This window comes from Schistocerca cancellata, chromosome 5 (genome assembly GCF_023864275.1).
Source record: "Schistocerca cancellata isolate TAMUIC-IGC-003103 chromosome 5, iqSchCanc2.1, whole genome shotgun sequence".
Lineage (NCBI taxonomy): Eukaryota > Metazoa > Arthropoda > Insecta > Orthoptera > Acrididae > Schistocerca > Schistocerca cancellata.
In genome coordinates this window covers 790,826,049-790,845,004 of record NC_064630.1, presented here as the reverse complement: position 1 = coordinate 790,845,004, position 18,956 = coordinate 790,826,049, and positions in this window count along the sequence as shown.

Below are 18,956 nucleotides of genomic sequence, written 5' to 3'. Positions count from 1 at the left end.
GAGAGGGATGAGCAGAAAGGCTGAAAATTGGGCCTCATCCTTACATGACGCGAACTGTAAGTTCCCTGGGAAGTGCAGAATGGAAATTCATTTCGGGAAGTATACTTTCATTTGAAATAAAGATTTATATTTCTGTCTAATATAACTCTCTAGTACCATACAAGTTATTCCCCGAGCCACCATGTACATCACATCATAGTATCCCTTCGGATGGTGTTTTTCACATATTTCCGTCCTGTTCCAGTCTGCGGCGAACTTCCACATTTCTTATCTTGTATGACCTATTAAATATAAACTTAGTTCCTTCACACTACATTACAATCCTTTCGAGTCTCTTCATTACTGCGTTTTCCACAGTTTATGATCAATGCTGTGCAACGAAAGTTATTTCCTTCAATCGCATTCTTTACCCTGAATTCCAAGTTGAACAGTACACAGTAATGACTTGTAAGACTACAAATGTCGTAATGAAGGTGAGAAGAAGGAGAATGTAGCGTTACACATCCAACAAGAAAAAACAATAAATTTAATGATGCCATGAAGCTTATCTATGGTGCCATCAGCACTTTTCTCTTCGCAATGTTGAGATTTTTCAGAGCCAAAGGCAGTAGCCGGAAAATAGTGAAATTAGTGATGTGTAACGTGTAATTGTTACCGTTAATGCAAGATGTCAGCTTCGGATAGAAATGACAAAGATAATCGTACTTAGTTAAAATATGTAGACTGAAGTCAGATGATGCACGTGGTAATTTATTTATAATGTGCGCTGATGGTGTTCCATCGTCAAACCAACTACTTCAACTAATTAAGCTCATTACAGTAAACAAGAGTGTTCTAAATTCATGATCTGATGGTCTACTAGCTTTGGGTAATAAGGCCAAGAAGACAGAAACTCGTCGTCCAAAGATTTTTAAAAGCAAACTACAGTCAAAAATTAAGGAAACATATTAATTCGCTACACTGGCGTACACTCTGTTTTATGTATAAAATCTTATCGCTGATTTTAGAAACGCCAATCAATCATTCAATCATGATTCATTCAGCGACTCATGGGTGACACACAGGGTGACCGAAAAGACTTTCCCTGATTACATAAATTGATGACTCAGTCTAGACGTAAGATGCAAATATGACACTTGTGTCGAAATGTTTACAACTATCAAAGTTTTATTTATGTTTTAGGTTCGCAGTACGTAAGTAGTGGATGAGGTGCTGTGCCCAAGAAACCATGTTAACCAATCACGAGAAGTCACAGTGTGTTTGGCTCCATAACAACATTCAGAAGGAATCCACCGGCTGTCAAGAGCATTAAAGCCTGGTGTGAGAAGTTCAAGACCACAGGATCGCTTGCTAATCTTCCGACGTCTGGTCGACCAAGAACCTCAGTAGACAAGGTGGAAGCTGTAAGGCAGTCTTTTCTGCGAAGTCCGAAGAAATCGGTGGGCAGGGCCACACGTGAATTACATATGCCAGAGAGCTCTCTCCATGACATTCTACGCAAATGTTTACTGTTTCGTACAAACAAAGCGCAAATCGTTCATGCCTTGTTGCCCAATGACAGTATACGTCTATATGAGTTTGCGGTCGAAAATCTATCACGTATTGAGGACGATGATGGTTATCTCAGACGAATTGCCTTTTCCGACGAAGCGATCTTTTTTGTCAGTGGAGTAGTGAATCGCCATAATGTGCTCATTCGGGGTTCACAACCCCCTGGCGAGGTCATGGAATGCACCAGAGGCAGTCCTAAGGTGAATGTTTGGTGCGCGCTATTCCACGATCGAATTATTGAGCCATTCTTCTTCGCTGAGGCTACCATCACATCTTCAATGTATCTGGACATGTAGCAACTGTATGCTGTTTCTCAGCTGCTTCAGTAGCACACCAATGTCTTGTTTCAGCAAGACGGTGCACCGCCTCATTGGGGTTTGGACGTCCGTGCCTATCTAGATACGATCTTTCCTGGGCGATGGATTGGTCGTGATGGGCCAACGGTTTGACCTACACTCTCTCCTGACATAACAACATTAGACATCTTTTTATGGGGTTATGCCAATGACGAGGTCTACAGAACACATGTACCAGATCTTGAAACGCTGCGGCAGAGGATAACTACATTCGTTGAATCGATCCCTCCAGTGATGTTGGCTAATGCGTGGACGGAAATTGAAAATCGCCTAGATGTGCTACGTGCTACCAAGGGTGCTCATGTGGAAGTTTACTGATGTGTGAAAAACTGTGATAGTTTATAAACAATTAGACAGCAGTTTCATATTTGTATCTTACTTCTAGTCTGAGTTATCAATTTATGTAATCAGGGAAAGACTTTTCGGACACCCTGTATAATGATTGTTTCATTATAGAAAACTAATAATTTTTTGTAAACAGTTTCAGGTAATTAATATAAATGTTATTATTTTATTGACATTTTGCTTAAAGTTTTCAATAAAATATTAGATGTCATGACTTAGTGTTAGAGTCTGGAAATATTGAGCCCTCGGGAGACTGCTTGAATAAAATTACCCCCTCCACCCGCCTCTTACGCTCTATTTGGGCATAAGGTCGTAGTCAACATAAAATCTAAGAAAATATGAAGCACTGAAAGTGAGAATGATACAGAATAGTTTACAGATATTAATGGTACTTGGTAAAATAATTTATCATTATGCAATATTCAATAAAATTATCATTATTATATGTGTTACAGTCTCTGTTTACACCGCTCAGATATCTCAGAATGACTTTCAGTTAATGTGGTTATACACATATTTACTTCTAGTTAGTGTCCACACTATTACTTTTTACGTTTTCTATTGTTTCTTAGAGATAACATTTTATAAGCAATATATAATATATGGGACAGGTGCAGTGAATAGATTTTTACAGTTTGTGTTTCACTGTAGCTGAAACTTTAGTGCTAATATAATCGAAAATTGTGTAATTTTTAATTGTTGATTACAGTGTCGCCCATGTATTACGACCTACTGTAGAATAGCCTCTGCTACTACACCTCTCAATAGAAACATTAACTGGATAAATTACTTTCAATATATACAAAAAATAGCTATCAACAGTATACACAATGGTTTTATCCTAAAACAATCACAACACACTGTCTAAATGCCGTGATTTGGGATAATGCCTTTCAGAAAATTCTCCTAGTGAATTATTGGAAAATTTACAAGTGAGTACTGTCGTAATTCCATCTCACATAGTTCGTTTTGGCCTTACAATTGTTTCTTACCGGCAGCAGATAACTCAACTCTGCTCTATTTTCTCAACTGTATAAATGAAGAACTAAAGTACACACGAAAGAAAGCAATGTGTTGCGAATAGCCTTCTCACGTACTTTAAGCTGCTTTGCCAAAGAAGAATTTGGCTGTCCTTCAAAAAGTGCGAATGTTTGGCCATGTTATATTGCAAGGCGTGTCAGTGCAGTAAAGTTAGGATTCGCATGAAATATGTGTGGATAAACTTGATGAACTCGTTGTAAGTTAATAAAAAGTTTGCTTTAAGGGGAATTGGACATCACAGACTGTGAAATTTAGTAACTCAATAACGTTAATAGATACTGGAACGAAACTTTAACAAAGTAATAGCATGTTCTACACTCCTGGAAATGGAAAAAAGAACACATTGACACCGGTGTGTCAGACCCACCATACTTGCTCCGGACACTGCGAGAGGGCTGTACAAGCAATGATCACACGCACGGCACAGCGGACACACCAGGAACCGCGGTGTTGGCCGTCGAATGGCGCTAGCTGCGCAGCATTTGTGCACCGCCGCCGTCAGTGTCATTCAGTTTGCCGTGGCATACGGAGCTCCATCGCAGTCTTTAACACTGGTAGCATGCCGCGACAGGGTGGACGTGAACCGTATGTGCAGTTGACGGACTTTGAGCGAGGGCGTATAGTGGGCATGCGGGAGGCCGGGTGGACGTACCGCCGAATTGGTCAACACGTGGGGCGTGAGGTCTCCACAGTACATCGATGTTGTCGCCAGTGGTCGGCGGAAGGTGCACGTGCCCGTCGACCTGGGACCGGACCGCAGTGACGCACGGATGCACGCCAAGACCGTAGGATCCTACGCAGTGCCGTAGGGGACCGCACCGCCACTTCCCAGCAAATTAGGGACACTGTTGCTCCTGGGGTATCGGCGAGGACCATTCGCAACCGTCTCCATGAAGCTGGGCTACGGTCCCGCACACCGTTAGGCCGTCTTCCGCTCACGCCCCAACATCGTGCAGCCCGCGTCCAGTGGTGTCGCGACAGGCGTGAATGGAGGGACGAATGGAGACGTGTCGTCTTCAGCGATGAGAGTCGCTTCTGCCATGGGGCCAATGATGGTCGTATGCGTGTTTGGCGCCGTGCAGGTGAGCGCTACAATCAGGACTGCATACGACCGAGGCACACAGGGCCAACACCCGGCATCATGGTGTGGGGAGCGATCTCCTACACTGGCCGTACACCACTGGTGATCGTCGAGGGGACACTGAATAGTGCACGGTACATCCAAAACCGTCATCGAACCCATCGTTGTACCATTCCTAGACCGGCAAGGGAACTTGCTGTTCCAACAGGACAATGCACGTCCGCATGTATCCCGTGCCACCCAACGTGCTCTAGAAGGTGTAAGTCAACTACCTTGGCCAGCAAGATCTCCGGATCTGTCCCCCATTGAGCATGTTTGGGACTGGATGAAGCGTCGTCTCACGCGGTCTGCACGTCCAGCACGAACGCTGGTCCAACTGAGGTGCCAGGTGGAAATGGCATGGCAAGCCGTTCCACAGGACTACATCCAGCATCTCTACGATCGTCTCCATGGGAGAATAGCAGCCTGCATTGCTGCGAAAGGTGGATATACACTGTACTAGTGCCGACATTGTGCATGCTCTGTTGCCTGTGTCTATGTGCCTGTGGTTCTGTCAGTGTGATCATGTGATGTATCTGACCGCAGGAATGTGTCAATAAAGTTTCCCCTTCCTGGGACAATGAATTCACGGTGTTCTTATTTCAATTTCCAGGAGTGTATCTTCTATGCGAAAAAATTTAAAAACTGTAAAATTCGTGGTGTGGGGAATATGAGGTTTTATTTTACACGTTGAATTAAATGTAATTTTTATTTTAGGTACGCTTTACGTCCACACTATTTAAAATGAAAGTTCACAATAGATTTTATTCGTTTAATTATTAACTTGTTGAAACAGCTAACCAGGAGCGTTCAACAATTTGTAGTTTCGTTCATTAAGCAAATGTTCTCTGGAAGTCAGTTTTATCTGTTAATAACGTAAGAACGTAAGACATATTCCAGCTTAGAGTATTTAATATATTGTTGAATAATGTCCTTTATTGTTTAGTCAAGCACTACATTATTATTACTCCAAAATTTCGTTTCTGTAGTGTTATCATTAGATGAGATAACGATACCTAAGTACGCTAAAATGTTGATTACAGGAAACTGAAAGTAAACATTTGCATGTTATTTATTTCTCAGTAACAATAAGTCAGAAGTTTTCAGCCCTATAATCTTGTTGATCTTTTTATTTGGTTCCTGTCTTTGTTGTTCATGTCCTCCTCAATACTAATACCACTATTTCCCTAAACATTACTACAGAAAACCAACCACTACGATGAAAAAAAGTAACATTAAGGCGTAAACCTCTTTATCCCACAGAGTGTACAGTCACTCAGAGTATCCCAGGGTGTCCCAGAGAGCAACAACAACAAGAAGAGTCGCTTCTCGACTTTGGGCAAGATCGATGTGTGTGTTTATTTTTTTTTTTTTTCATTTTTTCTGGAAAAACAAATTTATTCATGATAATAACCAGTACAATGACTAGTCATTTTTACACACTCACATATACCGGTTGTCTAAGTCTACTGATAACATAACTCTGCTGTTAAGAAGAGTAAAATACCTGTTGCAGCTCTTGTTATTCATGGCGGTCCTGTAGTTTTTGTTGAATGGGATTTCAATTTTAGTTTAGATCTTAATAATACTTTCTCTGATGGTAATGGCTGGTTTAAAGTGCCAATTGTTAGGGGACATAGTGGTGTTACCAATGTTCCTGGTATGGAGTGTTTTCCTGATCGAGATATTACTGCTTTTCGACTTTGGTAGGGTCAAAGTGTATGGATTTCTTTTTAGGGCAAACAAATTTATTTTTGATAATAAACAGTACAATCAGCAGTCTTTTTTCACATATTCACATACACCTTCACCTTTTACTCAAACATGAACAATTTCATAAAAATTTCTCTTACGCCTATTACAATTATACAAGGTGAAAAGCAAATTAGACACGTAGTATAACTTCCCAAAGTTCTTATTAGCGTGTTCCTGAACATGATAGGTTCGAAGAGCAGTAACATCACGTCCATAAAAGCTCTACAGACCAGTAATATTACTAACACCACTATGTTCACTAACAACTGCTACCGTAAACCGAATAATACCAATAATAAAGAGTATAGTTAGGATTTAAACTAAAATTCAAATTACGTCCTACAAAAACAACAGAACCATCAAGAATAGCATGAGCTATTAACAAGTATTTTATTCTTCTTATCTGCAGTGCTAGTAGTCAGCTCCGTATTATCACCAGAGGTATATAGAGAATGTCTTTAACAACAACGATACTTCTACCTTGAGGCATGTTGACGTCCAATGCAGTTGTCTCCAGAGAGAGTTGACTACAAAGACGCGACAGCTCTCGCCTTATATACTCACGCCGGACTTACAAAAATTAACCACAGAGCGCAACGCTTGACCTGGCGGCGTGTATGGTGCTCTAGTATATGCTCTAGTGTAGCGACCACTGAAGGTCGCGAACCAAAAAATAGACCTGATATAAATTCTGAATTCCGACAAAAATGTTCACGTTTGGGTAAAAGTTAAAGGTGTATGTGGATATGTAAATGACTGGTGATTGTATTGGTTAGTTTCATAAATAAATTTGTTTGAAAAAATACACATTGATCTGGCCAAAACCCGGGAAACAATACTTGTTGGCGCTGTAGCTCTCTGGGGCACCCTGGGACGCTCCCAGCTACCGTGGGAGGCCAGCTTTTAACATCTTCATTCGCTTCAATAACACTTTGCCTGTCCACTTGTAGCAGACCACTTTTCATGTTGTCCCCAAATCTGACGCCTAATCTGCTCACGATTTTTAATCTTCTTATAACTGCATCGTTAAAACATACCATGTCATCCACCATACCAATCTGATAAGCTGACATGCCAAAATAAAAATTTTTGGCAGGTGTTTCGAAATGCAATTACTGAAGCTTTCATTCGGATTCTGTGTCTTGCTATCCAAATATTTTTCCAGGTGTTTAGAATCTCGAAGACCTCTTTATATTGGCTTCACTTCTGCCATAACAACTTCTTGCATTGGTGTTCATGTGCACGTTTTCCTCCATTTGCTTCACACCTACTACACTTACATCATGAAATGTTCCCTTCCGGGAAAAGGCCATGTTGTGGATGTTCACTAGTCGATATTCTGTGAACAGAGATGCCCAAACTACTTTTCTCCTCTCAGTGACATTTTCGCTGTTTCTTATGATGGCTGCATCATAATATTCAGTGAGGTTTTGTATTTCTGATTTGGTCAGTCTGCTTTGTCCATCAATTCCTCTCATATAAGTTTTTTCTTCTTATATCCTTGCAACTGTTCCTAAGTCTTGCAACGCATTCTCTTCCGCACATGCTCTATATATTCCAGTTTTTATTTAAATTCCAGTTTCACCGTGTGGCTTAGGAGCTACAACACTACTAAAGCCGCAACAGTCACCAAGGTAGTACGTGTGTCACGCACCACACCAGTAGGTCACCATGCAGTTGCAATGATTGCGCCGGAAAAAGCTTGACCTCCAAACGGCTGCACAATTATGCACATTTTAGAAGATTTGCCTGACGTATAAACTATCTGGATAAAACTGGGGAATAATTTGTAATACAATTTCTCTTCATTTCCATTTTTGAGCTGTTTTAGAGTTAAACAGGCATGCCGACGTAAAAACCGTTGTTAGTTTTCTTTTACCACGCCGAATGTTTCCTTTACACCTTGTATGAATGTGACGTCCCTCCGCGGGATAGGGCGAGGAACAGAGAAAGCATTACTGTTTTGGTATTGGCTGACGTTAGCTTTCACTGACCAGTGAAGGGAGAGGTGAATGTTGCCATAGTAGACCAGTGACATGTTCATCATTTGAAGACCAGGGTTTTCCGAACTATCTTCCGTTGAAGTCTGTTGCTCCGCAGGAAGGAAATAAGTGCTCCGCGAGAAACTACTGTCAACATGGAACTTTTCCTCGTAATTTTGACACATTAACTATTTCTATTTAAGTTTTATAATGATTTCTGTGTTGTGATTTAAAATGGAAGTAATACGTGAGAAACACAAGGTTTTCTCGATTTTTTAAAAAAATTATTAAACTTGAGCAAAGTGTTCCACCAAATTTCGAGCATTTTCAAAGAGTTGAATTTTACATTACCTTGCAATTTTTTTGTATCAAAGTCACACGTCGTGAGAGTCCTGTGTTCGCTCTTAACATTAATGTACTCCTTCAAACTGTAACCATCGAAGGAGATCGTGCAGGTGATACAGACAATTTCCGTCCCGAACCTGAAACAATATTCCAGTTTTCTGTTGTGGGGAATATATTGCTGTTAGTTCCCCAGAATTTTGAACAGCTTCGGGATGGAAACTTATTGCAGGATTATGTGCTGCGGACTTAGCTGGTTGCTGTGTGTGTCATTCAAATGGTTGAGATACTCCATATCCACCTCCAAGACTATCCCTCTCCACCATTCTTAACTGGATCTTTTCCTTCTGTCTGAAAATTTCTCATTGACATCCATCGCAGCCCACCTAATGGTAGACATTGTCACATGGTATACTCTTAGAGTTTGTTTTCATCCAGAATAAAGGAACATATAACTGTTATTGTTTATAAATTACCTGAACTTGCTCCCATGATGCACCGACGTGTACTTATTGTTGCATAAAGGATGGTATGGGAGAGCTCAAATATAATTGGTCAAGGGTTTGCTGCCATTCTATTGTGCACACATGATGTGGGAGATGTGCCCACCAATTTTATACCACGTATTGACTTAGGCCATAACTTTCGGCAGTACGCTGTTATCCTACTTACAGACATTGTCGTAAGCATTGTAGCAAAATCAGTGCGTCTTTGAGCGTACTGCGATAGCGTTTCCTTGGCTGTAGATACAAAGACATAATAATCATTTCCATGGGGGACTGGTGCTTTTTGACAGCCATTGCTGTGTTATAAGGTTTGTCATATCTTTGCTACTTGGCCTGAGATAAGTAATATTCAAACAAACAAGAGGAGCTGTATCACGCAAAGGAGTCAGTCATACAAGAAACTGTTGTTCGGCAATTATTTGAACTGTACCGAAAACTGCGATGGAAACTAATGTGTATGGATACATACCAAAGCTCTGTAACAATAATGAAAGCGATTTGCTGCTTAACAATATACTGACAAAAATTGTAACTGAAAAAGGACTATATGATTACCTGCTGCTGATAAATGTTTAAAGTGACAGGAGTGTCACTCCTGTTGCTGGTTTCCACTGTCGTCATTAGTCCTTCAAGGGGAACTGCTGTTGAGCGGAGCTACTTTCTTTCTGCGGATTCGCACACAAGAAGACACGCGGCTGTCTGCCTCAAATATCAGTAGCCCGATATCTTCTATTAGAGTAACACATTCTCTGTGGGGGAACTCTGAGTTTTGTCAGGACGAGTTGTGCGAGCTTAGACAGTAGTCAATCAATAGGAAACCTGGGGACCAGAGGTGGCTTATGAGGCATACTGGCCGGCAGACAAAATGACACCTTTTCCTCCGCTACTGCTGCGATGACGTAATGCTTATGCGACTTCGTTATGGATTTATGTGAACTTGTTGCTGGCTCGTACATTTACACTGCATTAACGTTATTGTGACCTTTCAGGATATGCAGATTTCATCTCCCAACGATACATTTATATTTCGTGTCTAACATTGGAAACGGTAGGACTTTCTTCGCTCTTTCAACTTCTTTACAACACAAGACGTAGAAATTTAATTTTTATTCAGGCATTTGAGGTTTCAAGTGGCATCGTCGGGCTTCCAATAGTGAACTAATTCTTGTGACATTATCGCTAATATATGGCAAATTTATTTGGTCTGTTGTGCCCACTCGCAGTGTAAAGAAACATGCTCCATTGAATCGTTTTTGCACATGACCGTGCAAAGTACATTGAAAAAATCGAGTTCGCAGAATGCCGTCTGTAATGCTTTCCGGAGGATTTTCTAGCGTCCTAGGCACACAAGATTCTGTAACACAACAGAAAGTAATCATCTTCGCTGAGTCAGCTCGCATGAGCTGTGCTGACTTTAATCGACGAAAAATGACATTATTCCAAAAATGTATTCAGCTCAGCGCCTGGGAGAATTGCTGTAAAGAAAAGCGTCTCATGGCCAACGAAAACGAAGAGCACTTCGTGAACTGCAGAGAATAGAGCTGGAAACCGAGACACAGTAATTGTGCTATGACCATGTGGAATGCAATCAGTTCCACACCAATCTGTACGCCGTTATCTGCATGAAATCAAAGACACTATTGTAAGTATGCAGAGTGGTCCATTGATAGTGTCCGGGCCAAATATCTCACGAAATAAGCATCAAACGAATAAACTACAAAGAACGAAACTCGTCTAGCTGGAAGGGGGAAACCAGATGGCACTATGGTTGGCCCGCTAGATGGCGCTGCCATAGGTCAAACGGATACTAACTGCGTTTTTTTAAATAGGTTCCCCCATTTTTATTACATACTCGTGTAGTACGTATAGATATATGAATGTTTTAGTTCGACCAATTTTATCACTTTGTGATAGATGGCGCTGTAATAGTCACAAACGTATAAGTACGTGGTATCACGTAACATTCCGCCAGTACAGACGGTATTTGCTTCGTGATACGTTACCCGTGTTAAAATGGACCGTTTAGCAACCGAGGAAAAGGTCGATATCCTGTTGATGTATGGCTATTGTGATCAAAATGCCCAACGGGCGTGTGCTATGTATGCTGCCCAATATCCTGGACGACATCATCCAAGTGTCCGGACCGTTCGCTGCATAGTTACGCTATTAAAGGCAACAGGAATTGTTCAGCCACATGTGAAACGTCAACCATGACCTGCAAGAAATGATGATGCTCAAGTAGGTGTTTTAGCTGCTTTCACGGCTAATTCGCACATCAGTAGCAGACAAACTGCGCGAGAATTGGGCATCACAAAAACGTCGGTGTTGAGAATGCTACATCAACATCGTCTGCACCCGTACCATATTTCTATGCACCAGGAATTGCATGGCGACAACTTTGAACCTCATGTGCAGCTCTGCCACCTGGCACAAGAGAAATTATGGGACGATGACAGATTTTTTGCATGCGTTCTATTTAGCGACGAAGCGTCCCCGGGTTTCTATCTGTGGGAAAAGTTGAAGGATGTTTGCTACAGTGATCCACTGACAACGCCTAACAACCTGCATCAGCGCATTGTCAATGCATGTGCGAACATTACGGAAGGTGAACTACTCGCTGTTGAGAGGAATGTCGTTAAACATATTGCCAAATGCGTTGAGCTTGACGGACAGCATTTTGAGCATTTGTTGCATTAATGTGGTATTTTCAGGTAATCACGCTGTAACAGCATGCGTACTCAGAAATGATAAGTTCACAAAAGTACATGTATCACATTGGAACAACCGGAATAAAATGTTCAAAGGTACCTAAGTTTTGTATTTTAATTTGAAAAACCAACCTGTTACCAACTGTTCGTCTAAAAATGTGAGCCATATGTTTGTGACTATTTTAGCCCCATCTATCACAAAGCGAAAAAAGTGGTCCAATTAAAACATTCATATTGCTTTACGTACTACACGAATATGTATTACAAAAATAGGGGTTCCTGTATAAAAAAAAGCAGTTGATATCCGTTTGACCTATGTCGGTGCCATCTGGCGGGACAACATAGCTCTATCTGGTTTCCCGCTTCAAGCTAGACAAGTTTCGTTCTTTGCAGTTTTTTCGTTTGACGCTTATTTCGTGAGATACTTGGCCCGGTCACGATCAGTGTACCACACTGTATATTTATATCAAAGTAAGTGTTATTGCTAATGTACGATTACCTAATAGTCAATCCATTCGTCGCCATTATGGAATACAGCGTGGGACATTTTTGGCATGCTTTTCAAGATATTTTCTCGGTAACGCTATCCATATAGACCTGACTTTACATATGTGCTTCAAAGTGTATATTGGCTTTCCTTTAAGCTTCATCTTAATATACGACCAAACATTTTTATCGGGTTTGTATCCGGATACATTGGAGGGCAATCCATCGTAGACATCCCAAGGTCTCGTTTCCACGCTGTACAGAGACGGTTCCGATGTTTTGTATCACTATCCACTTCAAGCACCCAGTTTCCTTCGTTCGAACCAAATAGCTTCTTAACGGACCCCAGTATGCATTTTTCGTATATATTGGACTTTTTCTGCATTCATTTCTTGCATTCATTATAAACTGAGTACGACAAAACAAAACATTCAACTCTCACACTCTGCAAAAGCGAGTTGAGTACAGATTCGAGATTACTACTAGAGATATCGCAGCTGGTGTTACATTTAAAATTTGGCGTACACTTTCTTGTCAAAGTGCCCATACAGTATGTTCACGGGAACTTATGCTGATTCTAGCGTGTTACCTATCTATCGTTGTCGGGCCCAACATAGAACTCACCTAACATCTCTCGTGGCGAAGGCAGTACTGAGGCGTCTACTTGCTAGCTGTCAAGTAACGGAAGAGATAATCTATAAGATCTTCTTCATTTTCTTCGTCAAGCTTTGTTCGCTTGTTGGATTATCGCCTTTAATGATTCAGGTTATTAAGTATTAAGAATAAAGTTTGCACATTTGATACTGTAGATAACCTTTGGACAATGCAGTGTGTGAGACTCTACTAAGGTTCTTAAAATGCAAAGCGTATAAAAGCCATTTGAACGCAATGAAAGCTGAAGAGACCTTTGATCTAAAGTAGTTCAATTTCGTTACTTCCTGCATTAACTTGGGAACTGGTTCGGAAAATACATTGCTCTCTAAGGTTTTGTAGAATTTGATATTTTTATTGCATTGGACGAAATGATAGAGAAGCGTAAATGATGATTATCATGCAGGGTTTGAACACTACTCTTCCGAAAGGCTAGGTCCCTTCTTAATCAAGCTGCAGTTCGATTTGAGTTATCTTCCCTCACCTATGAATTCACTCCGACGCCTTTACGTCAGGCTTCACGCGCTATATAAGAGGATTATTAGCTCTCCATGGATGTGGAGCCTCCCTCCTCGCCTCTTTCCGGGAGTAATTCAGCGAATGAAAGCAGCCGATAACCCTTTCAGTTCAGCAGGAGGGGAAGCTTATTACCCAATAGCTTCGAGAGATTTCCAGCGCCATATAGACGCAGCGGCTATCAGCGCTCAGAAAAGTTGGGAATGACAAAATTGCTAAATATCGTCAAGTGTTAAGGGGGATGGGTGACCTCTTTGTACTTGTTGCAGAAACAAATACGTAAAAATCATCAAAATACACTGTATGGAAGGATGGACGGTTGTATACTTTCTTGGAACTTTGCAGTAATACCAGCAGAAATCTGATTTCAAAAACTTTAAACTCGAAAGTCAGTGAGTGAGTTTCTTCCTCCTGAGAAAGGACGAAACAAATATGGTATTACGATATTTTCTGGTTATTCGACGAGAGTCAGTGGAAGATATAAAAACGCTGTAGATGAAACTAGAGTACCAAATTTGAATGTTAGAACTGAGAGTAGTAGGTTAAAATGAATTTGCGTAGAGAATGGAAGAAGGAAGAATACCTGAACGAGTGATGGAGACCAAGTCTGATGACAAGAGGGTCAGGGTGAGACCGAGAGCGATATGGACTGATTTGATCAAAACTAGTTAAAGAAGGAGAAATACAAGCAGGAACTAAACTGGTGGAAAGACATCAGAAAGTGGATAAGTACCGTAAATGACCTAACCCGGCCTCATTATGGATAAAAGGAAACGAAGTTGAGGATATTTAGAGGTTATCATCGTATAAACAATTATAGCCCACTTTATTTGTCACTTTAATAATGGGGGGGGGGGGGAGAGGTACGTCATCTTACGCGCTCACACGATTCCTTTGCTTTCATCTACGTTTGTGGTCCGCCTGTGTCGATTATAGGAAAAGGTACATTGATTTTAACTGAATTGTCGCTGCCTGTCACATGTTTCAAATCTACTTCATTTCTTTAAACAATGGCCATTTTCGAGCATTTACATTTAATTTAGATATTTCATGTCATTGTTAATTATTTTCAAATTACTATAACTTTTTGATACCAAACACAATTATGGATTCAAATGGCTCTGAGCAGCATAGGACTTAACATCTGAGGTCGTCAGTCCCCTACAACTAACCTAAGGACATCACACACACATCCATGCCCGAGGCAGTATTCGAACCTGAGACCGTAGTGGTCCGGCGGTTCCAGACTGAAGCGCCTAGAACCGCTCGGCCACAACGGCCGGCAAACATAATGATGTAAGATAGTGAAGTAGGACGGGGACGGACCTTTCTGAGAGTATCAATTGAAACGATTGCTACATCTATTTGGTTGCACGCTCGTTTCCAGGATAGCAGGCAGGTTTTAGTACTAGTTAATGGGGCAGTGGGCCCTCAGTATTATATGTTGGAGTTAGAACTAAATACACCACTCACGTTTATCACGAGATCTATCATTTAAAAGCATGTTCTAATATTCGAAAGACCATTGACCTTTCCGTTGCCTTATTGACTTTTTTTTCAGTGACTCATTTAAGACGTTATCATGCCTTATTCTAATAATTCATCAGATTTTCTGCAGTTTCCTGCACAGCCATGATCATGTTGTCCTAAGTTTACAGAAATGAAGATGTCGAAAAACGTTACCCCGACTCTAATAGTATTCAGTCGGTACTTTATTTGGTAGACTATAGACACAAATAATGTTAAGCAAGCGTAAATGGGGAACAAGACATTTACTAGTAGCTTCACAAATTAAAATTATTTGAAGACATTTAGCCCTGCTCTGCCAGTGCTGTGTATTAATGTAAATTTGTTTTTCTAGATCCTTCAGTATTATTTCGAAAATGCCCATGGGCATCGAAAGATATTCCCTTGACGGCATTATTGTTTTGTTGCGAATAAAGTACTGAACTATAATGTATACGCTACACGGGACATAGATTTCACGAGATGAATCCATTATCCACCGACAACATTTCGGTTGCTGCTCAAAATCGTTGTCCCAGGATTTTGGCTTAGGTAACAAGTGTTAGTCTAGGCAAAAGAACAGAAACATACATTGCTGTGATAGACCACGATCATATACAATGAAAACTAACATGGAAATTTCGAAATAAACACAGGAAACTCCAAATGAGAAGAGATAATAATAAATCCAAATACCAGGCAAGGATGTAGCTTGCCATCAATATTCATCAACATCTCAAAAATATGGTGGCATGAGGTACATGATGGCATACAACTACAAAGAAACTGTCATCTAAACACATATGGTGAGGTCTTTATACAAAACAACAATTCCAGTTGCCAATATTCGATGCACTGATTGTGTGAACTAGGGATACAATTCTACAAACTCAAAATATCCACTACTAAGTCTAAAGTTACGATTTACTGTGGAGAACACCAACTCGAATCACAAATAGTTATTCAAGGAAAGCCACTGGAACATGTCTGCGGTCTTAGACGTTTAGCATGCAATACTGCCATGAGTAATGATAATGTACAGAATGGGATCAACTGATTTCGGCATATGACTGGTACTGTACATAAAACTTCAAAGAGCAAGAGAAGAAAAATCAGAGGAAGCTTTACAACGCATTGACTGAGCCTGTGTAGTTCTGTAATTGTGAATCTCGTTTTTACGACAAACAGGGAGAAATGGAAGCAACAGCTTAAACATGTGAATGAAGACAGTTTTCCAGTCTGTTAAATAAAAGCAAGACCTCAGGAGAAACAGATTTTGAATGACCGACAAAAATGTTATCTTTAAATGAGTAGTGGCCAAAACCTTGAAAAGAAGAAGTAGAAGTTAACGAAGACGGGACTGTGGCGATATTAAGACTACCACACAAAATAAGTACATGCAAAACACTATCCGAAGTTCTACTTCACCTCTGGTGTTTGTTTATATCCCACTACAAGGGTGTAACGTTGGACCAAATTATATAAATTAAACTGAAACGCTTAGGACAAAACCCTGTTTTAATCGAGTCAGCAGAGAATCTCCATTCGTGCACCTAGAGAGAAACAACTTTAGACTATGCAAACCGATGCAATACCTTCTAAATTCTCCCACAAATAAACACAAATCACACTGACAAACGGATAACCTACATATATTCATAATAAACCCTCGGGATTAATAAAATCGGAATACACTTTAATACAAGCTAGTTTCAAGATTGGGGTAAGGCAACGTTGCAGTATGCTGCCATTTTATTTAATAGAACATTCGAAAATCTGATTCACGAATTAAAACTCAATGGAAGGGCAAGACTGAGAGAGTATATGAACTAGATTCACTGAAATAAACAGACTGGATGATCGGGAATGGTATCATAGCCGGTGCTATGTCATCAAATGACCTGGCAGTACAACAGCCCTTCTATCATAAGGAAATAAAAACTGGGACCTAACGAACAGGGTGGATGGCATTTCATAATGATAAAATTACGGAACGATTGCGATGCAGTGGGAAAGACTAGTAACACCAAATTCTGGGAGAAACAGTAGCAAGGAAGTCAAGGAATACTAGTACTTAGAAGCAAATTTACACGGAATGACAGATGTGAGAGTGGTTTCAGAAGAAGATGGCTCGTTCGAAAATTGCTTTCTTGAACAAACGATTCTTCTGGCTCCAAATAGAGACGTGATTGAAAATGGACCCTAATGTACATAATTTATCGAACCAGATGCTATAAAAAACAATCCTCAGCACAGGCAAATGCACAAGCAGATTTTCTCGTTACTTAGACAGGAAATGAAATAAATTACCTATAAGGCGTAGTCTTTGTACTAAAACACGCCTCATTCGATTCATGGCAGCTACTAAAGGTTGCCAGCAAAGCTGGAAGTTAGTAATTCTTCAAAACATTCGATGAATAGGACTGAAACGGTATCCACTCTGCTTCAGATGAAACGATTTTTCACTTACAGGACACTGAAGTACCTTCAGACTTAGTGGTAAGATTATGCAGGAAACTGCATAACGGCATATATATGACACAGCCAAGGATCGCAGTATTCTAAGTATAACATGTTCGGAACATACAGAAAGGAAACCTAACTGCTAAATTGCTACAGTGTTTCTGCAGGGAGTTGTTATGGTCTTCAAAAGACTGGTTTGATGCAGTTCTCCACGCTACTCTATCCTGTGCAAGCCTCTTCATCTCCGAGTAACTACTGCAACCTATATCATCCTGAATCTCGTTCTCGCTTCCCACGCCCGGGTTCCCGGGTTCGATTCCCGGCGGGGTCAGGGATTTTCAGTGCCTCGTGATGACTGGGTGTTGTGTGCTGTCCTTAGGTTAGTTAGGTTTAAGTAGTTCTAAGTTCTAGGGGACTGATGGCCATAGATGTTAAGTCCCATAGTGCTCAGAGCCATTTGAACCATTTGAGTCTGAATCTGCTTAATACTCCCTCTACGGATTTTACCCTTCATGCTTCCCTCCAGTACCAAATAGGTGATCCCTTGATGCCTCAGAATGTGTCGAACCAACCGATCCCTCTTCTAGTCAGGCTGTGCCACCAATTTCTCTTCTGCCCAATTCTATTAAGTACCTCCTCCTTAGTTACACAATCTACCGATGTAATCCTCAACATTATTCTATAGCACCACATTTCGAAAGCTTCTATTATATTTTTGTCTTAACTGTTTTTCGTCCATGTTTCACTTTCATACATGGCTACAATCCGTACAAAAATCTTCAGAAAGTACTTCCTGACACTTAAATCTATACTCGATGCTAACAAATCTCTCATCTTGTGAAACACTTTACTTGCAGTTGCCAGTCTACATTTTGTATCCTCTCTACCTCGACCATCAATAGTGATTTTGGTTCCCAAATAGCAAAAATCATCTACTACTTGAAGTGTCTAGTTTCCTAATGTGATTTCCTCAGCATCACCTGATTTAACTTGACTGCATTCCATTATCCTCGTTTTGCTTTTGTTGATGTTCATCTTATAACTTCTTTTCAAGACGCTGTCCATTCCATAACTGCTCTTCCAGATCCTTTGCTGTCTCAGGCAGAAATTCAATGTCCACAGCAAGCGCCAAAGTTTTTATTTCTGCTCCCTTGACTTTAATTCCTACTCCAAATTTTTCTGTTGTTTCCTTTACTTCTTGCTCGGTAAACAGACTAAGTAATATCGGGAATAGGCTACAACCCTGTCTCACTCCCCTCTCAATAACTGCTTGCTTTCCATGCCCCTCGACTCTTATAACCGACGTCTGGTTTTCACACAAATTGTATATAGCCTACCGCTCCCTGTATTTTACCCTTGCCACCTTTAGAATTTGACAGAGAGCATTCTGAAAAATATTGTCATAAGCTTTCTCTAAGTATACAAATGTTATAGACATAGGTTCGACTTTCTTTAATCTGTCTTCTATGAGAATGCGTAGGGTCAGTATTGCCTCGTGCGTTCCTAGAATTTGTCAGAGAGCATTCTGAAAAATATTGTCATAAGCTTTCTCTAAGTATACAAATGCTATAGACATAGGTTCGCCTTTCCTTAATCTGTCTTCTATGAGAATGCGTAGGGTCAGTATT